The sequence below is a fragment of the Megascapheus bottae genome, chromosome 3 (assembly GCF_031878675.1).
Source record: "Megascapheus bottae isolate mThoBot1 chromosome 3, mThoBot2.hap1, whole genome shotgun sequence".
NCBI lineage: Eukaryota > Metazoa > Chordata > Mammalia > Rodentia > Geomyidae > Megascapheus > Megascapheus bottae.
Window position 1 is genome coordinate 58,906,064 of NC_143511.1, and position 13,610 is coordinate 58,919,673.

The 13,610-nt window shown below is 40.6% G+C and overlaps 1 protein-coding gene across 1 annotated transcript in view; it reads right to left on the reverse strand.

Annotated features, from left to right (window-relative positions):
* Window positions 1-13,526, reverse strand: part of Kif24 (kinesin family member 24) — a 59,020-nt gene extending 45,494 nt beyond the window's left edge. The window contains exon 1 of the mRNA XM_090330120.1: window positions 13,396-13,526. The gene's annotated coding sequence lies outside the window, so the exon portion shown is untranslated. The remainder of the gene's footprint in view (window positions 1-13,395) is intronic.
* Window positions 13,527-13,610: the final 84 nt, after the last annotated feature.

Consider the following 13,610-nt stretch of genomic DNA (forward strand, 5'->3'; position numbering starts at 1 on the left):
ATTTTTTTTTTTTGCCAGTCCTGGGCCTTGAACTCAGGGCCCGAGCACTGTCCTTGGGCTTTCTCAAGGCTAGAGCTCTACCACTTGAGCCACAGCACCATTTCCAGCTTTTCCTATGTACGTGGGATGAAGTCATAGAACTTTGGTCTTCGTGCATGCACCCCATCATTAGGCCAAACTCCCAGCCCCTGTTACAGGTTCATGATTTTACTTCAGTGATTTATATAAAAATTACAATGGATGGGCAGAAGATATGTGTATCAGCAATGAACTACATGCTTAGCAAGTAAAATGTCCTTGATTTATTTGATCACCAGCAGCATAATTAAAAAAAAAAAAGATCAGAAGCACTGTTGAGGGAATGACTTAAGTACAAGGCCCTGAGTTCAAACCCCAATAAAGAGAAAAAAAGAGAATATATAAAATTGAACTTTTGAAAGATGAATCAAGTAATTTCCTTTTTAATTTGCCAGTCCTAGGGACTGAACTCAGGGACTGAGCACTGTCCTTGAGCTTTCTTCAAGGTTAGTGCTCTACCACTTGAGCCACAGTACCAGTTCTGGCTTTTCAATATATGTGGTACTGAGGAATTGAACTCAGGTCTTCATGCATGCTAGGCAAGCACTCTAGCACTAGGCCAAACTCCTGGCCCCAAGTAATTTCCATTTTATTTCTTGTGCCTTACTTACACAATGGAGTTAAGAATTTACAACCCAACACTTTTGTCACATTGTGAGTCTAAGGCTATAAATGGCGATACTTCACATAAGGGTAGAATGATATAATATGTACTAAAAACAAAAGACTGATTAAATGGAACATACAACAATATATAATTATAACCAAAGCATCAATGACTTGTTTTTTTTTGGTTGGTTATGGGGTTTGAATTCTGGGGCTGGGCGCTGTCCCTGAGCTCTTCAGCTCAAGGCTACTGCCCCACTCCTGGACCTGGGCGTTGTCTCTGAGGTCTTCAGCTCAAGGCTATTGACCTAACCCTTGAGCCACAGTGCCACTTCCAGTGGTTTGCTACTTCCAGTTCCCAGTGTTAATTGGAGATAAGAGTCTCATGGACTTTAGTGCCCAGGCTGGCTTTGAACTGTCATCCTCAGATCTCAGCCTCATGAATAGCTAGAATTACAAGTGTGAGCCACTGCACCCTGCTCAATGACTTTTCTTTACAAAACTAGAAGAAGAAAAAAAAACACCTAAAATTCATGTGAAGCCACAAAAAAAAATCCACAAATAGCTAAAAACATCTTGATCAAAAAGAACAAAATAGACAGCATTATATTAACCTAACTTCAAAATATACTAATTATGCTATTGAAATCAAATAGCAAAGAATTAGCATAAAAGAGTCATAGGGGCTGACAGAACTGAATAGAACAGAACAGAAAGCTTAGAAGTAAACCTGTGCAGCACCAGGCACTGGTGGCTCATGCCTGTAATCCTAGCTACTCAGGAGGCTAAAGATCTGAGGATCACGGTCCAACCACGGCACTAAAGCCTGTGAGGCTCTTCTCTCCAGGAAATCCCCATAAAACTTGAAGTGGCTCAAGTGGTAGAGTGCTAGTCTTGAGCTGAAGAGCTCAAGGATAGTGCCTAGAACCAGAGTTCAAGCCCCATGCCCAAAAGAAAAAAAAAAGTAAGCCTATGCATTTACAGTCAAATAAATGATCTTCCATAAAGGTGCGAAGAATGTGTCCTGGAAAACTGCAGTCTTCAATGAATGATGCTGGAAAATTGGGTGTTCGTACTCAGAAGAATAAACTACATCATTTATAAAGCAAATCAAAATAAATTAATGAAGCTGGAATCAGTGGCTCACACCACCAAAAAGTCAGAAGGGAGTTGTGGCTCAAGTAATAGTGATCCTTGAGCAAAAAAGCTTAGGGACAGTCCTCAGGCACAGAGTTCAAGCCCCAGGACAGGCACACACACACACAAAGTTGGACACAGTGATACAGGCTTTAGCTACTCAGGAGGCTAAGGCAAGGGAGGGATTATTTGAGCCTAGGATTGCCAGGCCAGTTTAAGCAACATGGTCAAATCCTGTGTCCAAAGAATAACTAACAAGTATACAGGGAAAAAAATATTCAACATTACTAATCCTTCGAGAACTATAACCCCAAATCTAACAGAACTAGCATCTGATCTCAGTTAAAGTAAATATTATATAAAAGGTAAGTACTAGTAAGAATGGGGGAAAAATGAAATCTGATACATTATTGATGGGAATGTAAATTAGTAAACCATTATAGAAAACTGCATGAAAATTCTTCAAAATATTAAAAATATGCCAGACACTAGCGGTGTAGAACATTCATACTTAGTTACTCCAAAAACAGATTTTCTTTTTTCCTGAGGAATCAAACCCAGATCTTCATGCATGCTAGGCAAGCCTTCTATCACTAAACCACATTCCCAGTCCAGGAAACTGAGATTTGAGAAACCACAGTCTGAACTCCAGTCAGACAAATCCAAGAGACACTTATCTTCAATTGATTAGAAAAAGCTAGCTTTGGAGAAGTGACTCAAGTGGCAGACTGGTAGCATGAATGAAAAAGCCAAGTGAGAATGTGAGGCCCTCAGTTCAAGCCCCTATATTAGCACATACACACACACAATACTACAAACAGGGCCCAGGACTGTGGCCTAGTGGAAGAGTGCTTGCCTAGTATACACCAAGACCCAGGTTCAGTTCTTTGGTACCACATATACAGAAAAATCCAGAAGTGTTGCTGTGGCTCAAGTGGTAGAGCGCTAGCCTTGAGAAAGTCCAAGGACAGTGCTCAGGTCCTCAGTTCAAGCCCCAGGACTGGCAGGGGAAAAAAAAATCAGAATCATATGATTCAGCAAACCTACCACTGGAAATATATATCCAACAAATACAAAATCAGTATCCTGAAGAGATGATGAATGGTTAAGAAAAATGTTCAAGTCACAACAGAATTCCTTCGATCTTAAAATCTTAATTCCTTCAATCTTTAAAAAAAAAAAAAAAAGAAGGAAACTGGGAATGTGGCCTAGTTGTCATGCTTGCCTAGCATGAAGCCCTGGATTTGATTTCTCAATACCACATAAATGAAAAAGCTGAAAATGGAGCTAAGCCCTTAGTTCAAGCTCCAGGCTGGTAAAAAAAAAAGGAAATCTATCATCTTTTATAAATTACATATATTTGATTTTAATAAATTAGGTAATAACACTTCCTACCTACCAGACACAGTAACAGAATACTGAATAAGGCAATATAGAATATTTTGCAGTTTTCAAAGTAGTTTTACATATCTTATTCCATCAACACAGCATCTTCTAAGAGAAGGAAAAGAAAGAGAAACGAAAGTGCTTAAGGCTATACAACTAAAAGAGAGAGTTATACAATTCTAAGTCAATCTTTTTTCTTTTTTTTTTATTGGTCAGTCATGGGGCCTAAATTCTGGGCTTGGGCACTGTCCCTAAGCTCTTCAGCTTAAGGCTAGCACTTGAGCCACAGTGTCACTTCCTACAATTCTAAGTCAAATGGGTAGTTACATAGCTGAGGCAGAGATGTAGAGTCTAAAGTTACAGGGACAAAAACATGAGAAGAGGTATCAATGTGTGAGAAGTAATGCATCTACTACCTGACCAATGTAACTGTATCCCCTCTATACATTATCCAGACAATAAAAAAAATAAAAAGAAGTTAGAAGATGGAAATAGGAGAATCATGAGTTAGAGGACAGCACAAGCAAAGTTGGCAAGATATTATCTTCAAAACAAATAGCACGCAGAGTGTGGTGGATCACGCCTCTAATGCTAGCTTTTCAGGAGGCTGAGGATTATGGTTCAAAGGCACTCAAAAGTCCTTGAGACTCTGATCTTTAATTAATCACTGGAAAACTGGAAGTGGTTCTGTGGCTCAAGGGTTAAATCAATAGCCTTGAGCTTAAGAGCTCAGGGACAATGCCCAGGCCAAGGAGTAGGTCGGTAGGCTTGAGCTGAAGAGTCAGGGACAGTGCCCAGGCCCAGAGTTCAAGTCACTCAACCGACCAAAAAAAAAAAAAAGCACTCAAGTAGTACATCACCTTTTCAGTACAATCAGAAAGAATAAATGCCTAAATACAAGTTCTATAATTTTTTGACAATCACAAAGGTTAGAGAAAATAGCCCAAGTTCTAAGGCATTCAGTTATTTTTAGTTTAAATTCATATAACATCCCAAATAGTTAAATTATCATAAAGAAAACAGAGTAGGAGCTTGGAGTATGGCCTAGTAGTAGAGTGCTTACCTAGCAGGCACAAATCCCTGGGTTTGATTCCTCCATATCACATACACAGAAAAAGCTGGAAGTGGTGCTGTGGCTCAAGTGGTAGAATGGTAACCTTGAGCAAAAAAAAGAAGCTCAGAGATAGTGCCCAGACCACCGAGTTCAAGCCATAGGACTGGCAAGAAAGAAAGATGGAAGGGAGGAGGAAGGAAGGAAAGAAGGAAGGAAGGAAGGAAGAAAGGAAGGAAGGATGGATGGAAGGAAGGAAAAGAGAAAGGAAGGGAGAGAGGGAAAGAAAACACATAAAAGGAACAATAAAGATTTCTAAGATATCATTAATTTTAACATTTTATTGATGTAGCTCATATACTATAAAACTCACCCATCTAAAGCATACAACTCCATAATTTTTAGTATATTCACCGAGTTGGGAAACCATCAAACACCATAATCTAATTTAGAACATTTTCATCACTTCAGAAAAAAAATCTACCAACCTGGTGCCCACCAGGTGGCTCACGCCTATAATCCTAGCTACTCAGTAGGCTGAGATCTGAGGATCAAGGTTCGAAGCCAGCTCGGGAACAAAAGGACCTGAGACTCTTATCTCCAATTACACTCTAGAAAACAGGAAGTGGGGCTTAGCTTAAGGTAGGGTGAGCAGCCTTGAGCTGAAGAGCTAAGGGGCAATGCCCAGGCTCAGGGGTAGGGTGGTAGCCTTGAGCTGAAGAGCTCAAAGACAGCCCCCAGGCTGAGTTCAAGCCCCAGGACCCACCAAAAAACAAAACAAAACAAAAACCCCTCTATTGTTATCAAAAACAAAATTAACCTAAGTAATGGAGGCTTATGCCTCTAATCCTAGTTCAGGAGGTTGAGATCTGAGGACTGTGGTTCAAAGACAACCCAATTTGAAAGGAGTTCAAACTTCAGTACAAAGAATAATAATGACAATGTATATGCAGTATACATTTTTAGATTCCCCAGAGAATAAAAAGCACAAAAGAGTATTAGTTACATAAAGTAGAAGGGTTGGTTTTGTTTTGTTTTTCAGTCCTGGGGCTTGAACTTGGGGCTGGGCACTGTCCTTGAGCTTTCTCAGGGCTAGAGCTCTACCACTTGAGCCACAGCACCACTTCCAGCTTTTTTTGTGTATGTGGTACCAAGGAATTGAACCCAGGGCTTCAAGTGCTACCGCTGGGCCACTCTCCTAGGCTACTTTCCCGGCCCCAAAGGGGTTTTTTTGGTGTGTGTTGTTGTCTTGTTTTATTTAAAAGTAAAGTGTAAAGTTTAAACCTGTTTCTGCTTCCCAATTGCCTGGCATAATGGTATAAATGACTTTTAAGGGACTACTCCAAAGTCATTGGAAACCATCAGAAACTGGCACAATAAGTTGGTTGGCATAGTACACTCCTGAAATCCCCATACTCTGAGACAAGAGCATGGTGAGTCTGAAGACAGCCTTTGTTACATAGTGAAACCCTGACACAAACAATCCTCCCAAAACTAAACAACAACAAAAACCCTGATACTATATAAATCTAATATTCTCGATCAATTTTCATTAAAATGTTTCTGTGCCCTACATTAGGCATTTGATTTCAAAGGAGCACAAGAAATTCAGTAGTATCAGAGGTAGATTAGAAGTTGGAAATTCAATACACTTTCTCTTTACATGGTATTAGTTATTTCAAACTTCAGGGATTATCTTATCTATAGACTACTGATTTCAACTGAAGACAAATGACCAGACAACTGTTTAAAACAACAGCTGCGAAGGAATTAGAATATATGGTACTTAATGGAATTCTTAAGGTGCAGTTTGGAGGATATCAATCTTTGTTATACTCATTTTTTAAAGTAGTTTGAAAGATTGCTTCTGTTTGGAACTGAAAATAATAGTTTCAAATTCATTTGTGGTTAAGTAGCTAATACTTAGCGAATGCAATTACTACAATTCCCTTCAAGAGGCTCATAATAGGTTTATTATGAAAAACTTGGACACAAGCACCTAAAAATAAACACAACGAAATTGTTGAACCCAGTTGTCTTAAAACAGTGCAAGTATTACTACTCTCTAAATGTACAAGTCTAATTTTGAAAGAATTCCTAGGAACAGGTGGTAACCAATGTTAGGTTTAACTCTAGTTAAAAACTTGGTCTAATCTAACCTCAGGAAGTTGTCACTTGCAGATTAGTGCCACTATACAGTAATAAAACACTTTCAACAAATTATATCTCATGTGTCTAATTGGAAAAATAACTATTATACATTTTTATAAATTACCAAGTTGATATAAATTCTTTTAGTTAGGGTTGTACTGCTTTGGAAATCGGTTGCCACCAAGACTTATTTCCAAAAGAGAAAATACTGAGAAAACAGTGAACAATTTACAAAATAATAATTCTAACCATTGTAATCACATATATGTATATACATATATTTTTTGTTGTTGTTCTTACTGAGGTTGGAACTCAAGAGACTTGAGCTTCCTTAGCTTGTTTGCTTGGCTGATACTGTACCACTTGAGCTATGTTTCCAGACCTGCTTTTTCCTGGTTATTCTGGAGATGGAGTCTTGAAAACTTCTGTCTGAGCTAGCTTTAAACCTTAGTCCTCTGGATCTCAGCCTTCTGAGTAGCAAGGACTATAAGTGTGAGGCACTGTTGCCTGCCATAAATTATTAATATATATTTAATAGTGCTACCCAATTAATCTTCCAATCTATTCAATTATTTTATGAAGATAGTAACTATAATCTTTTATTTTTCCATGGCTTGAGCTCATGGTTTGAGCACTGACCTTGGGTTTTCTCAAGGCTAGAGCTCTACCACTTGAGCCACAGCACCACCTCCAGCTTTTTTTCTATGTATGTGGTTCAGAGGAAATGAACCTCGGCCCTCATGCATGCTAGGCAAGCACTCTACCACTAGGCCAAACTCCTATAATCTTCATAAACTGAGGCATAAGTGTATTTGAAATTACCTGTTTTAAAAAGTGAATCAGGATCCTTTTATCGACTACCTAATTCTATGCCACTAACTTTAGCTAACAAATCACAACATAAATAAGTAGATAACTTAAAAGGCTGTAATAGACACAGGATTACTCCTTACTGTTGGTGAAATGTCAACTAGTCTTTATGGCCTGGATACTGTATTTCTGGAAACCAAATGAAACAAGTATAACTCACAGTAAAATAGACAATCTCACAGATATGTCTTGCAGCAAAAGCATACACAGGTTTTCAATTAAAATGTCATCATGAAGTTGGGAAATGGTAGCTCATCCTTGTGACCAGTTCAGGGCCAGTATGAGCAGACAAGTCAATGAAATAATTATCTCCAATTAACCACCAAAAAGCCAGAAGTAGAGTTGTGGCTCACGTGATACAGTACTAGCCTTAATCACAAAAGCTCAGGGACAGGGTCTAGGCCTTTAGTTCAAGCCTCAGGACACACGCACGCGCACGCGCACACACACACACATACACACACACACACATACACACACACACACACACACACACATCATCATCATGATTTAGTATCTGAACAATTTGTCAATAACAGAATCCATCATCTCTTGAAAGAAATCTGCTCTTGTACTTTCTTTTTTTTGGGAGTGTACAGGTAATTTGTTACCTAAAATTACTCTGATATTAAAAAGAAAGTGATTAGATACCCCTCTATGTTTAAACCATACACTTAGGATATCTCAATTGTTAGTTACACTATGGAACAATTATCTAAGAATGTTTGTATCCCTCAGTAGAATGTAGTTTCCTTGTGGTCAAGGAATGTATCTTATTAATCTTATCCTCAGTATCTAAAACAGCATTTGAAAATAATAAGAATTCAATCATTGTTTAATATCTAACACTGTTTAAAACTCTATAAAAGCATTTGATATGATTCAATCACAGGTGGTAGAAACTTTAGTATCAGAGTAAAGAGATCACTTAAGAGAATTTTGGCATTCTGGCTCGTCTTAACCCACTGCTCCTGGCAACGAAATGAAACAAGGCTGCATTATACAAAAATAAATTGCTATGGACACAGCTATGGTCACAGCTGCAACAAAAACTTTTATCCAGTCATTCAAGAAACATTTTTGAGTTGTTTTTGTTTTGGCCTTACAAATCTAGGCCCTGTTCTGATCATTGGGTATAACTGTGTCATTATTTTTTTTATCCTAACAACAGGAAATAATAAATTGGATTATTCCTAATGTTAATAAGTACAATAAAAAATAAAAACAGTCTGAGGAGTCTACTTTACATTGTATGATCAGAGAATGTCTCCTTCAGAAAGGGGGAATTGAGATGAAATCTGAAATACTATGAAATGAAGATTAGGTGAAATGAAGATTAGGAGAAAGAAAGACATTTTGAGGGAGTGCATCAGCCTTAGGGCAAAAATGAGAAAACCTTGACCAAGCAATCAACCAGCTTAGTTTGGATAGCATATTAAGTCAAAGGGAGAGTGGTATAACAGGAAGACAGAAAGGTTGGAGGCCAGATTAGGTAGTGTTTACTGGGACATGTAAAGGAGACTAATTTTTTTTATTAAAGAATTTATTAACATTGATTTTTTTACATCATATTTCAAATGACGTGTTTAACAAACAAGTATTCAAGAAGGGAATCTCTATATACAATCACTGGCACTTAGATTTTAGAACACAATTAAAATTAGGCTGAAGGTTTCTATGTCATAGATACATATTAATCTATAATAAAACTTTATGTCTATAGAGTCATAAAAGGTGACTAAATTTTAAGTGAAGTGGGAAATCATTGGAAATTTTTTTTTCTTTTTTACCAGTCCTAGGGCTTGAACTAAGGGCCATGGCACTGTTCTTAAGCTTTCCCAAGGCTAACTCTCTACCACTTGAATCACAGCACCACTTCTGGCCTTTTCTGTGTATATGGTACCTATGAATTGAACCCAGGGCTTTGTGCTTGCTAGGCAGGCACTCTACCACTCCACCACACTCCTGGCCCTATTGGAAGATTTTTAGCAACAAGAACCACATCTTTAAAGATCACTCTGTTGTTTCTTTGTGGGATGGCTGGGCTGCAGGGATTAGGTAAAAAAATGAAAAGGAGATCATTTAGGAAGCAGTAAACAGACAAAAAAATGATTAGCAAAAGATGATTGCTTTCATTAAGTTTAATTGACGTTATGTAAATTGAGTGCTAAATTAAGTGTATGATACATAAATAATCTATAACATTGGTATCTATTGTTTATTCATATATATGGAAAAATCTTTAACAGGACATACATATCAAATCCATCTAGACACTGACTCAGAAAGCATACAATGGAGCCAAGCTCAGGGGCAATGCCCAGGTCCAGGGGTAGAGTGGTAGCCTTAAGCTGAAGAGCTCGGGGACAGCACCCAGGCCCACAGTTCAAGCCCCATGACCCACCAAAAACAAAAACAAACAAACAAAAACAATGGTCACAACAAAATGTAAAGGTAAAACTGTTACTTGGCTCAGGATGCAGCTTTGTGGTAAAGCATTGCGTTTTGTGAGCAAGACCTGGGTTGATCCCCAAAACCACAACACCATATAGACAGATAGATAGATACATGATAGATTTTTTTTAAACCCTCTTACTCATTTTTTTTTTTTTTGCCAGTCCTGGGCTTTACCTCAAGGCCTAAGCACTGTCCTTGGACTTTCTCAAGGTTAGAGCTCTACCACTTGAGCCTCAGCACCACTTCTGGCTTTTTGCTATGTATGTGGGGTACCGAGGAATCTAACCCGGGTCTTCGTGCATGCTAGGCAAGCACTCTACCACTAGGCCAAACTCCCGGCCCTCATTTTTTTTTTTTTTTTAAAGAAATGAGGTGTCACTATGTTCCCCAGGCTGGGATGGATTCCTGGGGGTCAGGTGATCTTCCTGTGTCAGCCTCCTTAATGGCTGGAACTATAACTGTGTACTACTGCCCTTAATTCTTATCTATCAAAACTAGTTTATAGACATAGTTGCACACACCTGTAATCTCAGTTACATAGTAGATAGATGAAGGATCTTGTAAACTGGCCAGCTCCAGTAAAGTTAGCAAAACTTTTATCAATAACAAATTACAGGCCGGGCATGGTGGCTCACGCCTGTAATCCTAGCTACTCAGGAGGCTGAGAAATGAGGATCAAGATTCAAAGCCAGTCCAGGCACAAAAGGACCTGAGACTCTTATCTCCAATTAACCTCTAGAAAACAGGAAGTGGGGCTTGGCTCAAGGGTAGGGGGTAGCCTTGAGCTCAAGAGCTCAAAAACAGCGTCCAGGCTGAGTTCAAGCTCCATGACCCACAAAAACAAACAAAATACAAGGGCTAGAGGTGTGGCTCAAGGAGTAAAACACTAGCAAAGCAAACAAGCCAAAGAAATTTCAAACCCCATACCAACCAATCAACCAACAAGATAAAACTTGAGAGGTAGGTGACACTGTCTAAAAAGAAATGCACTATTTACCTGACATATAACTGTAACCCCTCTGTGCAACACCTTTATAATAACATTAAAAATTAAATTTAGCTGGGCATAGTGGCTCACGCCTGTAATCCTAGCTACTCAGGAGGATGAGATCTGAGGATGGAGGTTTAAAGCCAGCCGGGGCACTAAAGAACATGAGACTCTTATCTCAAATTAACTACTAGAAAATGGGAAGTGGGGCTGTAGCTCAAGGGGTAGGGAATTAGCCTTGAGCTGAAGAACTAAGGGGCAGCGCCCAGGCACAGAGTACAAGCCCTATGACCCACCAAAAAAAAAATTAAATTTAAAAAAGCTCTTCAGCTCAAGGACACCACCCTACCCCTTGAGCCATTCCGGTGTTCTAGTGGTTAACTGAAAATAAAAGTCTAATGGTCTTGAGGCTGGGAATTTGGCCTAGTGGTAGAGTACTTGCCTAGCATGCACAAAGACCTGGATTCCATTCCTTAGTACCATGTACATAGAAAAAGCTGGAAGCCTTGAGAAAGCCCAAGGACAGTGTTCAGGCCCTGAGCTCAAAGCCTGTAACTGGCAAAAAAAAAAAAAGTCTCACTGTCTTTAGTTCCTGGGCTGGCTTTGAACCGTGATCCTCAGATCTCAGCCTTCTAAGTAGCTAGGACTACAGATGTGAGCCACGGTGCTGGGCTAGCCACAGGAATTCTACTTGGACTCTTTTTCCAAATGAAAAACCTGAGGTCTAAGAGGTAAATAACCTGCAAGATAACTAGAGATCTGGTCTCTCTGCATGAGCATTTGGGGACATTACTCATCCAAAGCACAACAGCTGCTATACCTGACTTTTTCAATCTTTTAAGATAAAGTCACCAATGAGCTGTCAATTGACACAAGAACAAACCAACTGTACTGGGACTGTGAATACACTCCCATGAGTTAATAATGAGACAGTCTTGGTAAAACAATTTTATTCTGCACACCAGATAAATGGATAGACTGCTACATGCACTAATGTAGAGATCACAACATTTTACTATAGAATTTAAGGTAAAAAAAAATATTTTAAACCATTAAAATGTGACAATAGGGCCTGGAGTGTGGCCTAGTAGTAGAATGTTCACCTAGCATGTACCAAGCCTTGGGTTCAATTCCTTGGTACCACATACACACACACACCCAGCCCCAGGACCACTCCTCCACCCTCCCCCAAAAATGTGACAACTGTGGATGACCAAGAAACAAAAAGGAGAGGAACTCTTTTAGCATATAGCAACAAAACACTTTAGGAATTGACTAAAATACTTTGTCTTTTTTTGGGGGGGGGGCAGTCCTGGGGACTGAACTCAGGGCCTGAGCACTGTCCTTGGGCTTTCCTCAAGGCTAGAGCTCTACCACTTGAGTCACAGCACCACTTCCGGCTTTCCTATGTATGTGGTACCAAGGAATCAAACCCAGGTCTCTGTGCATGCAAGGCGCGCACTCTTAGCACTACCGTAGGCCAAACTCCCAGCTCCAAAACATTTGTCTTTATGAAAGCTAAAGAACACGGGAGTTTGGTCTAGTGGTAGAGTTGCTTACCTAGCATGTACGAAGACCTGGGCTCGGCTCCTTGGTACCACATACATAGAAAAAAAGCTAGAGCTAGAAGTAGTGTTATGGCTCAAGTGGTAGAGCTCTAGGGCTTGAGAAAGCTCAAGAATAATGCTTTGGCCCTGAGTTCAAGTACCAGGACTGGCAAAAAAAAAAAAAAAAAAAAAAAAAAGCCAAAGAACAGCACCCCGGCCCTGAGTTCAAACCCCAGTCCTGACACAAAAACAAAAAAGGAAAAACGAAACTTTTTAAAGAGTCTACTGACAAGAATTAGCAGGCCAAGATTAAAAGTTACAATGCAGGGAGTTGTAGCAATCGATTCAAGTTTCAACTTTCACGAAGAATGGAAATGTCGACCTTAAATTTTCTGGTCCTTGTGCATTTAAGATTAAGGTGCCATCTCCCTCAAACTAAGAGGGGGAAAAACTCCTATCTGATTGGAAGATATAACGGTGCAGAGCTTAAGGGAGAATCCAATCTATTTGTGAGGAATTAAATTCAACTCAGCGAAATATCTGAAAAAAAAAATCCATGTGAAAAAAGTCTGTTTTATCTCAAAATTATACGGGACGATGGGATTTACAAGACATATAACTAACCAAAGGCGAATGGAACCTCTGGGTCCAAGGACGTTTCAACGGCAAGAGAGAGGGGCTTTGGGGACTCGGAAAAGACTGCCGGGGAGAGATGGCGTTCAAGACAGTTGCTGAAGGCCGGGTGCCGGGTGGCTCACGCCTGGAAGCCCAGCTACGCATGGAGGCTGAGATCTGAGGACCACGGTTCGAAGCCAGTCCGAGCAGGGAAAGTCCCTGAGACTCTTGCCTCGAATGCGGCCAGGCTCCGGGACAGAACCCAGCCTTGAGTTCAAGACGCAGGACAGGAGGGGAGGGAGGGAGAAAGGGAGGGAGAGAGGCAGGAGCCAGAGAGTTCTGCTGAAGAGAACGCGGGGATGCGGGGACGGAAAGTCGGGAGGGGGCATGTGGACGTTTGGACGAGGAAGAGGCCCTCACACACGCCGGTCTTCCCCGCGCGCTCCGCGGACCACCGGCGCACCCCTCTCCCGCGGAGCAGACGTTCGATTCCCCCGGCCCTCGCTCACCGTGGGGGCTTCCGAACTCCCCCTCCGTCAGCTCTCTCTCTCTCTCTCTCTTTCTCTCTCTCTGAGGAAAGGACGCCGTCTGGAGACAGCCCCAAGGCTGGCGACCGGAGCCTTCGGTCAACCCGCCAATCTCCTACGTCGGCCAGGCCGCATCCCCATGGCAACGCCGCCACGCGCCAATTCGAACACCCGCGCTGTAGCCCGCGCGGCCCGCA